Consider the following 11,663-nt stretch of genomic DNA (forward strand, 5'->3'; position numbering starts at 1 on the left):
TCAAGCTAAATGAACATATAATAGATATATATGGCGCAACAGAATTAAAGAATCACTTTTTCGAAAGCGTGTAATTTCCATACGTTACAACGTTTAAGTTTGAAATTTGTCTGAAAGGTTTGTTCAATCTCCTTCTGTAACGCTGCAAACGCGTGGCGCCCTGTGATCTCATCCTGAGGATCGACAGCACTTCAAGCAGCAAGATATCGACACGTAAGAAAATAACACCACCGCTCAGAATCGGCACAAAAAGGCCGCTGGTTGTGGAATAAATGGTGCCAATGAAACCACTCCTATCCCTGGGATGTTGATTCCCACACAAAGTGATCTCACCCATTTGCTCTCTCTACAGGTTGGAAGTTCTAAGGACTGTTCTAAACCATTCAACGAAATCTGAAGGTGATCTGAAGCACTTAAGGGTGTTTATGCTCTTCCGGCGCTCCTACTTTGTGTTCTCCAGTGGCAGGATCATGGGGGGAGGGAGGGGGGGGGGGGTTGTGACATTGACACATGAGTGAATAAAACGGCAGAGCCTCCTTCTAAGACCCCCCACCTCTTTCGGTAAAATCCTTGGTGCCTTCTACCCACCTTTTTTTAGCACCTTAAAAATGTACCTGTACAGGCCGAACCCGTGACGAGAGAGCTATGCGCCTGCTCGCAGGTTACATTGCTGTTCTTGGGCCTGATACTAGGCTATCCGGAATCGGGAAGTGTCGAAGGGGTTGCCGGTCTGCAGTGCGCCCAGGACTTCGTCACGGGTTCTTTATATACGGATACATTTTTAAAATTCTCGGTTCAGGTGGGGCTCTTAGAGGGATCCCTTGGTGTTTTATTCACTCATGAGTCCTTGTCGCATATCCCCGCGATCATGTAATGGGGGTGGGAGGGAGGGGGTGCACAAAATAGGAAAGCACCCTCAGCCGCTTTTCGAACCACGTTCTAATTGAATCGAATGGTTTTGAACGGTCCCTATGGATTCCATTCTGTACACTAGAGGACAAATTGTGGTCGCGCTGCCCTCCAGTGGGGTCAGATCAATGTTGATACAACGTCCGTAGGTGGCAGCAGTGTCAAAGTTTGTCGTCTTCCAGTTGGTCCTCGCTCTGCGAACTGTCATTTTCCACCAATAAATGTGTGGAAATCAACGTCGCAGAGAAAGGGATGGTTTCTCTGAGGTTCTTTACGCCACGCCCTGAGGTCCTTTCGAGCCGATTCTGGAATGTTTTCCTCGGCCACTCATAGGAAAAACGCGCGATTTCAACACTGGGTGTCGCGGTCCTGACCTACATTGCAGAAGCGTCAAAAGAAGGGGCTGAAATGTGGGTTGGAGGGGCTGTGACGAGCTTCCCAATGTATGACACGTCCACGGTGGCGTTGGTCAGAATTGTGGATTAGTTTGGTGCCAATCTGAGCGATTGCACTTTGAACTTTTGAGCTGTGGCCTTCTTTTCGCGTTTTTGGACACTTTACTGTTTCAAGCGTCGTCGGTTGCACCATTATAGAGGAAGGTTGTAGTCAACTTTGAGCCAAATTTCAGACTTACGGATGGAAATTATGGGGTTTTGAAAAAGTCACCTTTAATTCTGTTGCGAGGCGTAGAATCAAACGGGAGACAACCATAATTCGTCCATCCCCTAGACGAAAGAATAATCGGAAAAACATAGATGAAATGTGGGAATTGAGAATGGTCGCCGAAAATGTATAGGGGCTGCGTGACAAATTTTGGCGGTCTAACATCGATGGAACCGCAATGCAGGTTGCCTGCAATGCAAAAGCGTATTTGCATCTTAATCATGCACTAGATTGCTACGAGCATTCTACCGCGAAATGTGTCGAGTAAAGTTGACTGAATCTGCACATGGTTGCTTTCAAGATGATGAAAGCCAATCCATTAATTGCGAAATGACGGCAAATACTGCACTGCTGCTAGTCACGAAGTGAAGTCGGCTAAGAACTGCAACGAAATGGGACTAAGAGAACGTCTCTCCATAGTTTGTAAACTCGGATTCAGTGTGACTTTTCCGCTAAAGGTCTCTGTAACGAATTTGAATGACGGTGGCAATGCGAACCGTTCTTACTCCTTTCAGCAGATGGGGCAGCTAGACCTTCTCGCGCTCAGGTTGATGACCCTTTGGTGGCACACTTCATTTATACTGTGTATGCTTTGGAGGCCTCATTCAACATGTGTAAGAGACTATTCCGGCGAACACTGTGGGAACAGGTTGTAACGAACTCCAGATTGCGGCTGACATTGGCAAGGTCGTTGCCTTTCTTCTGGAATCGAGGTCACACTTGGATCACTCCAGCCACTGGCAGCGAAAGTTGAGAATATCAGCCTTGCACATGGGACTGCGATTGTTGTGTGCGGATGCGAGTCGAGTTGGTGACACTTCGCTCTCAGCTTCAGGCTGTGATGGCTTCGGTTACACAGCTTGAGGCTGCAGCGGGTGGGCACCACTGTTGTGGGTGACACTGTCGCTAAGCCAAATGCTGTCGCCTGTCCTGTTTCAGAGGAAACCACTCAGCCTGCAAGATCCGGGCAATCGCAGAGGGTGGGATTATTGGTAGTTCATCCGAAATTGTGCTAAACGCATTCTCTGAAAATTATTTCGAGCAGTTAGTTCATGAACCCACGCGAATAGTAAACGGTTGTGAAAACACACTTGACCTCTTAGCAACAAATAATCCTGAGTTAATAACGAGCATCAAAACCGATTCAGGGAATTAGTGAACACAGAGTTGTCGTAGCGAGATTGAATATTTCCACAACGAAACTTTGTCTCGAAACCCGGCAGAAAATCCAAAGAGATTCTGGTCGTATGTGAAGTATGTTAGCGGCAAGAAACAATCAATGCCTTCTCTGCGCGACAGCAATGGAGGTACTATCGAAGACAGTACTGCCAAAGCAGAGTTACTAAACACAGCCTTCCGAAATGCCTTCACTAAAGAAGACGAAGAAAATATTCCGGAATTCGAATTGAGAACAGCTGCCAACATGTGTAACGTAGAAGTAAATATCCTCGGAGTAGTGAAGTAACTTAAATCACTTAATAAAAGCAAATCTTCTGGTCCAGAATGTATACCAATTAGGTTCCTTTCGGAGTATGCTGATGCATTAGCTCCATACTTAACAATCATATACAATTGTTCGCTCGAAGAATGAACCGTGCCGAAAGACTGGAAAGTTGCACAGGTCACACCAAGATTCAAGAAAGGTAGTATGAATAATCTATAAAATTACAGGCCCATATCATTAACGTCGATATCCAGCAGGATTTTGGAACATATATTGTGTTCGAACATTATGAACTACCTCGAAGAAAACGGTCTATTGACACACAGTGAACATGGGTTTAGAAAACATCGTTCCTGTGAAACACAACTAGCTCTTTATTCACATGAAGTGTTGAGCGCTATTGACAAGGGATTTTAGATCGATTCCGTATTTATGGATTTCCGGAAGGCCTCTGACACTGTACCACAAAAGCGTCTCGTAGTGAAATTGCGTGCTTATGGAATATCGTCTCAGTTAAGTGACTGGAATTGTGATTTCCTGTCAGAGAGGTCACAGTTCGTAGTAATTGACGGAAAGTCATCGATTACAACAGAAGTGATTCCTAGCGTTCCCCAACTTAGTGGTACAGGGCCTTTGCTGTTCCTTATCTATATAAACGATTTTGGAGACAATCTGAGCAGCCGTCTTCGATTGTTTGCAGATGACGCTGTCGTTTATCGACCAAAAAAGTCATCAGAAGATCAAAACAAAAAGCAAAACGATTTAGAAAAGATATCTGAATGGTGCGAAAAGTGGCAGTTGACCCTAAATAACGAAAAGTATGAGGTCATCCACATGTGCTAAAAGGAACTCGTTAAACTTCGGTTACACGGTAAATCAGTCTAATCTAAAAGCCGTAAATTCAACTAAATACCTACGTATTACAATTATGAACAACTTAAATTGGAGGGAACACACAGAAAATTTTGTGGGGAAGTTTAACCAAAGACTCCGTTTTATTGGCAGGACACTTTGAAAATGTAACTGACCTACTAAGGAGACTGCCTAAACTACGCTTGTCCGTCCTCTTTTAGAATACTGCTGCGCGGTGTGGGATCTTTATCAGATAGGACTGACGGAGTACATCGAAAAAGTTAAATGAAAGGCAGCAAAAAATGGTTTAAATGGCTCTGAGCACAATGGGACTTAACGTCTGTGGTCATCAGTCCCCTAGAACTTAGAACGACTTAAACCTAACTAAAGACATCACACACATCCATGCCTGAGACAGGATTCGAACCTGCGACCGTAGCGGTCACGCGGTTCCTGACTGAAGCGCCTAGAACCGCACGGCCACACCGGCCGGCGAAAGGTAGCATGTTTTGTATTATCGCGAAATATGGGAGAGAGTGTCACAGAAATTCATTCAGGATTTGGGCTGGAAATCATTAAAAGAAAGGCGTTTTTCGTTGCGACGGGATATTCTCACGAAATTCCAGTCACTAACTTTCTCCTCCGAATGCGAAAATATTTTGTTGACACTGTCTTACATAGGGAGGAACGATCACCACTATAAAATAAGGGAAATCAGAACTCGAACGGAAAGATATAGGTGTTCATTCTTTCCAGGCGCTATACGAGATTGGAATAATAGAGAATTGTGAAGGTGGTTTGATGAACCCTCTGCCAGGCACTTAATGTGATTTGCAGGGTATCCATGTAGATGTAGATGTAGAAACGAAGCACGCAATCTGCAGTACTGTCCCAGAGCAGATCGTGGTCTCCTAGTTCTGAGTCGACTGTAAGGCCTGAGTCAGAGACTGCGAATTTTCTGGAATAAGCTATGCTGCGACTTTCTGGAATTTCGCCATAAGGTTTAGAACAGTAAGGTATCCCCAAAACGGTGCGGCGTGCACTACAAGTCACACGCTGCTACCGTGATACCTGACTGTTTTCAGGGTCCACACATGATTTCTCTGGATTAGGCAGCTCTCCATCCAGTCCAAATAATGATAGCTGTAGGAGACCTGGAAATATCAGTGTAAGATCCAAAGAAATGCCCACCCCCCTCCCCACCAGGCGAGAGTGTTAAAGTTCATTCTAGTGGGTACCTGCCGAAACATTCGCAACAAAATGCTAGACATTGGAGAGCGCCTAAAAAATCATTGGAGCTCAAGCAATGCTACACACAGATAGTCGGTTAAAACCTAAAACTGATAACGACTAAATTTTTGGTGAAAATGTATGTTTCTGTAGAAAGGATAGGAAAATGGGAAACGGAGATAGTGTCTTTGTCGCAGTAAATAAGAAACTCAAATCTACTGAGATGGAAACTGAAGTTACATGTGAGACTTTTTGGGCAAGACTCGGTATCAAGGGTGAGCATAAAACTATAATTGGAGCCTTCTATCGACTGTAACGCCGGAAATGCATATCCTCCTATTTCTATCTATTGTACTGTAAGTTTTTTCCTTATTTTGTTACCTGAATATATGACATTTCTGTGCCTTTATATATTGTAATTGTTTTACTATTTGTATATATAGATATATATTTATGCATTTATGTCGATGTATAATTGGTTTGTTTCGTAAATGTTATTTGTATTTTTACGCTGGGTCTTGCCTAGGGAAAACTGCTATCGAACGATTACATCGATAGGTCGTGTGAAGAATCAAAGTGTGTAGGATCTTTGGTAGTGTTAACTCGGCCGCGTGGAGCGCGGGCAGGGCAGCTGGAGTCTGGCTGGAGTAGCGAGTGGAGCAGGTGTGTGGTGTGACGCTCCCGCGAGTTGCCGCGCTTTCGGGGTTTAGCAGCATGTAATTGCGCTCGACTTGCGATGATAGTTTCTGACATGGTGTCGCGGACGGGAAGCCTTAGCTGGCGCATACCAAAGAGCCCGTTTCGTCTGGTGACCGTGTTGAGAAGAAGGCGCGCCAACATCCAGTTTCTGCAACAGCGACGGCCGACAATGAGTGACTGTCGCCACCTCCTCGATCGACGGCTTCAAACCTTCAATCAACTAACAAGGAAGACTAAAAGCACGTAAAGTTTCAGAACTGTATGGCAGACCTCAGCTTTTCAAATTGTTCCATTTGCCTCGCAAAATTACAGCAACTTAGCATGAACCTTTGTTGCTCATTGTCCCAATTGCATTACCAAGCAGGGTCCCTTCCTTTTCCGAAATGAACCCGAGTGTCGTTGAAATTCAGACGCCAGCATTCAAGTACTATCATTGCATTTCATTACTTTAGTTTCAAAGTGCAGTTAAAGCATTCATAGCTGGCTACAATAGTTAGATTACACAAGCACAAATTAAGAGTGCGAGTTTTGTTAGCATATTTTAGCTTACCTGTGACTGCAGCTCAGCTTGGTACGTACTAAATTTTACTATTGTTAATTATTCAGAATCATTTAATTCAAGTTCAAAGTTAAATCTCTTGTTTCTAAATTGCGTAGAGTCAAGTTGCTTTTGAAATGATTGTTGAGGTAGTCCAAGACTAACCGTATTCTGCTGGATTTCGATGTGCTTCAGAAAGAAAGCTCTCTATTAACTTCAGTCACTAAATTAACTTTCGATTTTCCGGTTTTATTAATTCTTTTGCTAAATTAAGTCAGAGTGTAGCGAAATTTATTACTTCTGACAAACTTTCAGTTTTCACACTACACGTGTCAACCTTCAGTTGCCACGCTTCTAGTGCTAATTATATGTGTAATAACCTTTCTTTTTCAGTTACTATAGTAATTGTCCTTAGTACTGGCGACCGTGATTTCCCCCAAATCTCAAATATCTAATTACCGCTAGTTAATTGTTAACGTAACAGCCGCACATTTACTTTCTTTATTAACTTTACCCCTTTTCAAAATTAATTTCCACCAGTTTCATTTGCATTTTTCCTTTCATTTAGATGTAACCCTTTCCTCCCTCTTTACCGACAGGTTAACTTCGGTGACGATTGCTTTTCCAAAATTCCCATTAGGTACACGCGGTTTCATTTTTCACTGTCATTAAGGTCGATAAGTGAGGGGGAGGTTACACGACCACAAGATTGATGTAACCGCAAACTTTCACTTGTATATACACTATGTGATCAAAAGTATCCGGACACCTAGCTGAAAATGGCTCACACGTTCGTGGCGCCCTCCATCGGTAATGCTGGAATTCAGAATGGTGTTGGCTCACCCTTATCCTTCATGACAGCTTTCACTGTCGCAGGCACACCTTCAATCACGTGCTGGAAAGTTTCTTGGGGAATGGAAGCCCATTCTTCACGGAGTGCTGCACTGACGAGAGATATCGATGTCGGTCCAGGAGGCCTGGTACGAACTTGACGTTCCAAAACATCCCAAAGGTAATCTACAGGATTCGGGTCAGGGCTCTATGCAGTCCAGCCCATTACAGGGATGTTATTGTCGTGTAACCACTCTGCCACAGGCCGTGCATTATGAACAGGTGCTCGATCATGTTAAAAGATGCAATCGCCATCCCCGAATTGCTCCTCAACTGTAGGAAGCAAGAAGGTGTTTAAAACATCAAAGTAGGCATCACGACCACACCATAACACCACCGCCTCCGCATTTTACTGTAGGCGCTATACACGTTGGCAGACGACATTCACCAGGCATTCGCCATACCCACACCCTTCCATCGTGATTCGTCACTCCACACAACGTTTTTCCACTGTGCAATCGTCCAATGTTTATGCTCCTTACACCAAGCGAGGCGTCGTTTGGCATTTACCGGCGTGATGTGTGGCTTATGAGTCGCCGCTCGACCGTGAAATCCAAGTTTTCTCACGTCCCGCCTAACTGTCATAGTACTTGCAGTAGATCTTGATGCACTTTGCAATTCCTGTGTGACAGTGTGAATAGATGTCTGCCTATCACACTTTACGACCCTCTTCAACTGTCGACGGTCTCTGTCAGTCAACAGATGAGGTCGGCCTGTATGGTTTTGTGCTGTACGTATCCCTTCACGTTTCCCCTTCACTATCACTTCTGAAATCGAAAACAGTGGACCTAGGGATGTTTAAGAGTGTGGAAATCTCGCGTACAGACGTATGGCCCAAGTGACACCCAGTCACCTGACCACGTTCGAAGTCCATGAGTTCCGCGGAGCGTCCATTCCGCTCTCTCACGATGTCTAATGACTACTGAGGTCGCTGATATGGAGTACCTGGCAGTAGGTGACAGCACAATGTACCTGATATGAAAAATGTGTGTTTTGGGGGGTGTCCGTATAGTTTTGATCACATAATGTAAGTTCCTTAATCACACTGTAATGATCGGAGGAGACTTTAAGCATCCAACAATCAAATGGGGTAATTACAGTTTTATTAGTGATGTGCGTGACACGACAGCCTGTGAAGATTGCTAAATGCCATCTCTGGAATCTACATACAACAGATCGTACAGAATGTCACCCATGATGTTATTATATTAGACCAATGGCAACAAATAGACCTGGCCTGTTTGAGAATATCCACGTCCAAGTTGATATCACTGAGCATGAGTCACTTGTAGCAACAATAATTACTGAAGTACAAAAGGCTGCTAAAGGAAGTAGAAGGATTTATGTGCTCAGTAAACTAGATGAAGTAGCAACAGTGTCATACCTCAGTGAGGAACTTTAAACTTTTTGTACAAGGCAGGAGCATGTAAGCATGTACACGAACAGACTCGCGTTTAATAAAAGTAGGTTGTGTGCTGGGTATATACGTGCCCAGTAGACGAAAATGTGATGGACAGACTCTCCATTATGTACAGTTACTGTAAAGAAACTACTAGGAAAACAGAAATCACTGCACAACTGGTGCAAATCGAAGTAGAGGGCTATAGATAGAAACTGAATGAAATGCGTTTGGCTGTCAAGAGAGGGATGCCTAAAGCTTTCAATCACAACTTAGCAGAAAATTGCCAAAAGATCTTTCACAAAACCCAAAGAAATTCTGGTCGTAAAGTGACACAAAAATTAATGTACAGTCATTCACACCGAGACAGACATTGAACTGAGGGTAGCAAAACAAAAGAAGGGAATACACTCCGTTTTCAAATGTTCTTTTCCAAAGAAAACCCATGAGTATTATCCAATTTAATTCTCGTACCAATGAAAAGCTGAGTGAAATGCGTATTTGTGTCAGTGGCGTTTAAAAACAGCTAAAATAGTTAAAATTGAACAAAGCTTCCAGTGCCGTATGGAATCCATATAAGATTCTAACTAAATTTGCGGCTGAGTTAGCAGCATTTGTAGCTATAACCTAGTAGATCCCTCGAACAAGAAACCGTACAGAGCTGGAAGAAAGCATGGATCACACCCTTCTAGAAGAAGGGCAGAAGAGGAGCAGAAGTGATCCACAAAACTACTGTCCATCATAACTGACATTCATTTGTTGGAGAATATGAGAACATATTCTGAGACCAAACGTAATGAAGTGTCTTGAACAGAATGACCTCCTCCATGACAACCACCAGGTATTCCGAAAACGTCAATCGTGTGAAACCCAAGTCGCACTTTTCTCATGTGACATACTGAAAGCTATGGATGAACGCACTCAGGTAGATGCAGTAGATATCCAAAGAGCATTTTACTCTGTACCGTATCAATAATTATTATCAAAAATACAAGGGTATCGAGTATCAAGCGAAATTTGCGACTACGGGTAGGTTTTTTTGATAGGGGGGACGCCGCATATTATCTTGGATGGAGAGTAATCGTCAGATGTAGAAGTAACTTCAGCTGTGCCCCAGGGGAGGGTGTTGGGATCCTTGCTGTTCCTGTTGGATACTAATGACGTTGCAGATAATGTTTATGGTAACCTCAGACTTTTCGCAGAAGATACAGTAATTGACAATGAAGTTCTGTCTGAAAGAAGCTGTGCAAGTGTTGAGTCAGATCTCAATGAGATTTTAAAGATCTCAAGACCTGGCAACTTGCTTTAACTGTTCAGAAATGTAAAATTGTCACAACGAGAAAAAAAAATGCAGTGTCCTATGGCTATATCAGTGAATCGGCCGACTCATACAAATACCGATGTGTATTAGTTATTGCGGATATAAATGGATTGGATTGGATTGCTTGGGGGAAGAGACCAAACAGCGAGGTCATCGGATTAGGGAAGGACGGGGAAGGAAGTCGGCCGTGCCCTTTCAAAGGAACCACCCCGGCATTTGCCTGGAGCGATTTAGGGAAATCACGGAAAACCTAAATCAGGATGGCCGAACGCGGGATTGAACCGTCGTCCTCCCGAATGCGAGTCCAGTGTGCTAACCACTGCGCCACCTTGCTCGGTATATGAAATGAAACTATCACATAGACACAGTAGTGGCTTTATTGGTAGAATACTGGCGGGATGCAGTCAATCTACAAATGAGAGTGCTTACTAAACACTCATGCAACCAATCTTAGAATACTGCTCTAGTGTGTGTGATCCGCACCAAAGGGGACTAACAGGAGGTATTGAAAGGGAAGCACGAATGGTCGCAGCTTAGTGTGAACCATGGCAGAGTGCCACAGAGATACTGAAGATACTGAACTGGCAGACACTTGAAGATACATACCGATCATACAGAGAAATCCAAATTAAGAAGTCTCAAGAACCAGCTTTAAGTGATTAATCCAGGACTATACTAGATCCCTCCAACGTATCGTTCCCATAGTGATCGCAGAGACGCAATTAAACTAAATAGAGCCTGCGCAGAGAACACATGGAAAACAACAGAAAATGGAAGCTGACAGGCTGCATACGCGAATGGAATTGGAGTAAGCCCATGAAAGTGGAACCATCGAAGTTATCCTCTCCCATGCACTTCGCAGTGGTTTGCAGATGTAAAACTTGATGAATAAATAGAAGTAGATGCAGAGTTCTGGCATTAGTTTTTGTTCACTCGTGGATGAATTCTAATATACAGATGATAATAATAATAATAATAATAATAATAATAATAATAATCGAGGATGTAGATGTTGTTATAGATTTGGAGACTTAGCGTCTTCTCATCATGTTTCGATGTACCAGGATGCTGTTAATAAGTGGTATATGAACAGACTTGTGACTAGACTTCGGTATTCCAAGGTGTGAAGCCAATTTCAGTTGCTATTGTAGCAGAGTGGAGAGCAGTATCGCAAACAACTGTCCTCCTTTGAATTCGCGTTTCCATCCCTCTCGTGTTTTGCAGCATTTTATGAAAATTTTCCATTTCTTGTAATACTGAATAATTGCGACCATTGGACGGCAATATTTCAGTCACTTCGTTCAATTTCCTGTTCGTCACTTACTTAAATCCGATTCTGCACTGCCGTCAATACCACGAACGACAGAACACGAATAAGTGGTACCGGAAATTAAATCAGAATAACTTGCAGTGTTGTTAGAAGGGGACCAGGGAAATCTTTCAAGGGACAAGACGATGTAGTACTTGCAGATAATGGCCAAACGGTCCGCGAAAGAAGTGTGTGGCATGACTCTTTAACAGTCACTGGCTAAACATAGCATAGAAAATCGGTACCACCAGCTCAAATGAAAAAAGCGTTGCAGCATATGTGATTATTGGTGCCACAAGCATTCATTTCAATTTGACATCACTCTGAGTGGTCATCGCGGGAATTGAGGGAAATAAGTAACTGTTTTAAAATTATAAATTCTCATGGAAATAATCCTATGAAAAGAAT

The sequence above is a fragment of the Schistocerca nitens genome, chromosome 2 (assembly GCF_023898315.1).
Source record: "Schistocerca nitens isolate TAMUIC-IGC-003100 chromosome 2, iqSchNite1.1, whole genome shotgun sequence".
In the NCBI taxonomy this organism is placed as follows: domain Eukaryota; kingdom Metazoa; phylum Arthropoda; class Insecta; order Orthoptera; family Acrididae; genus Schistocerca; species Schistocerca nitens.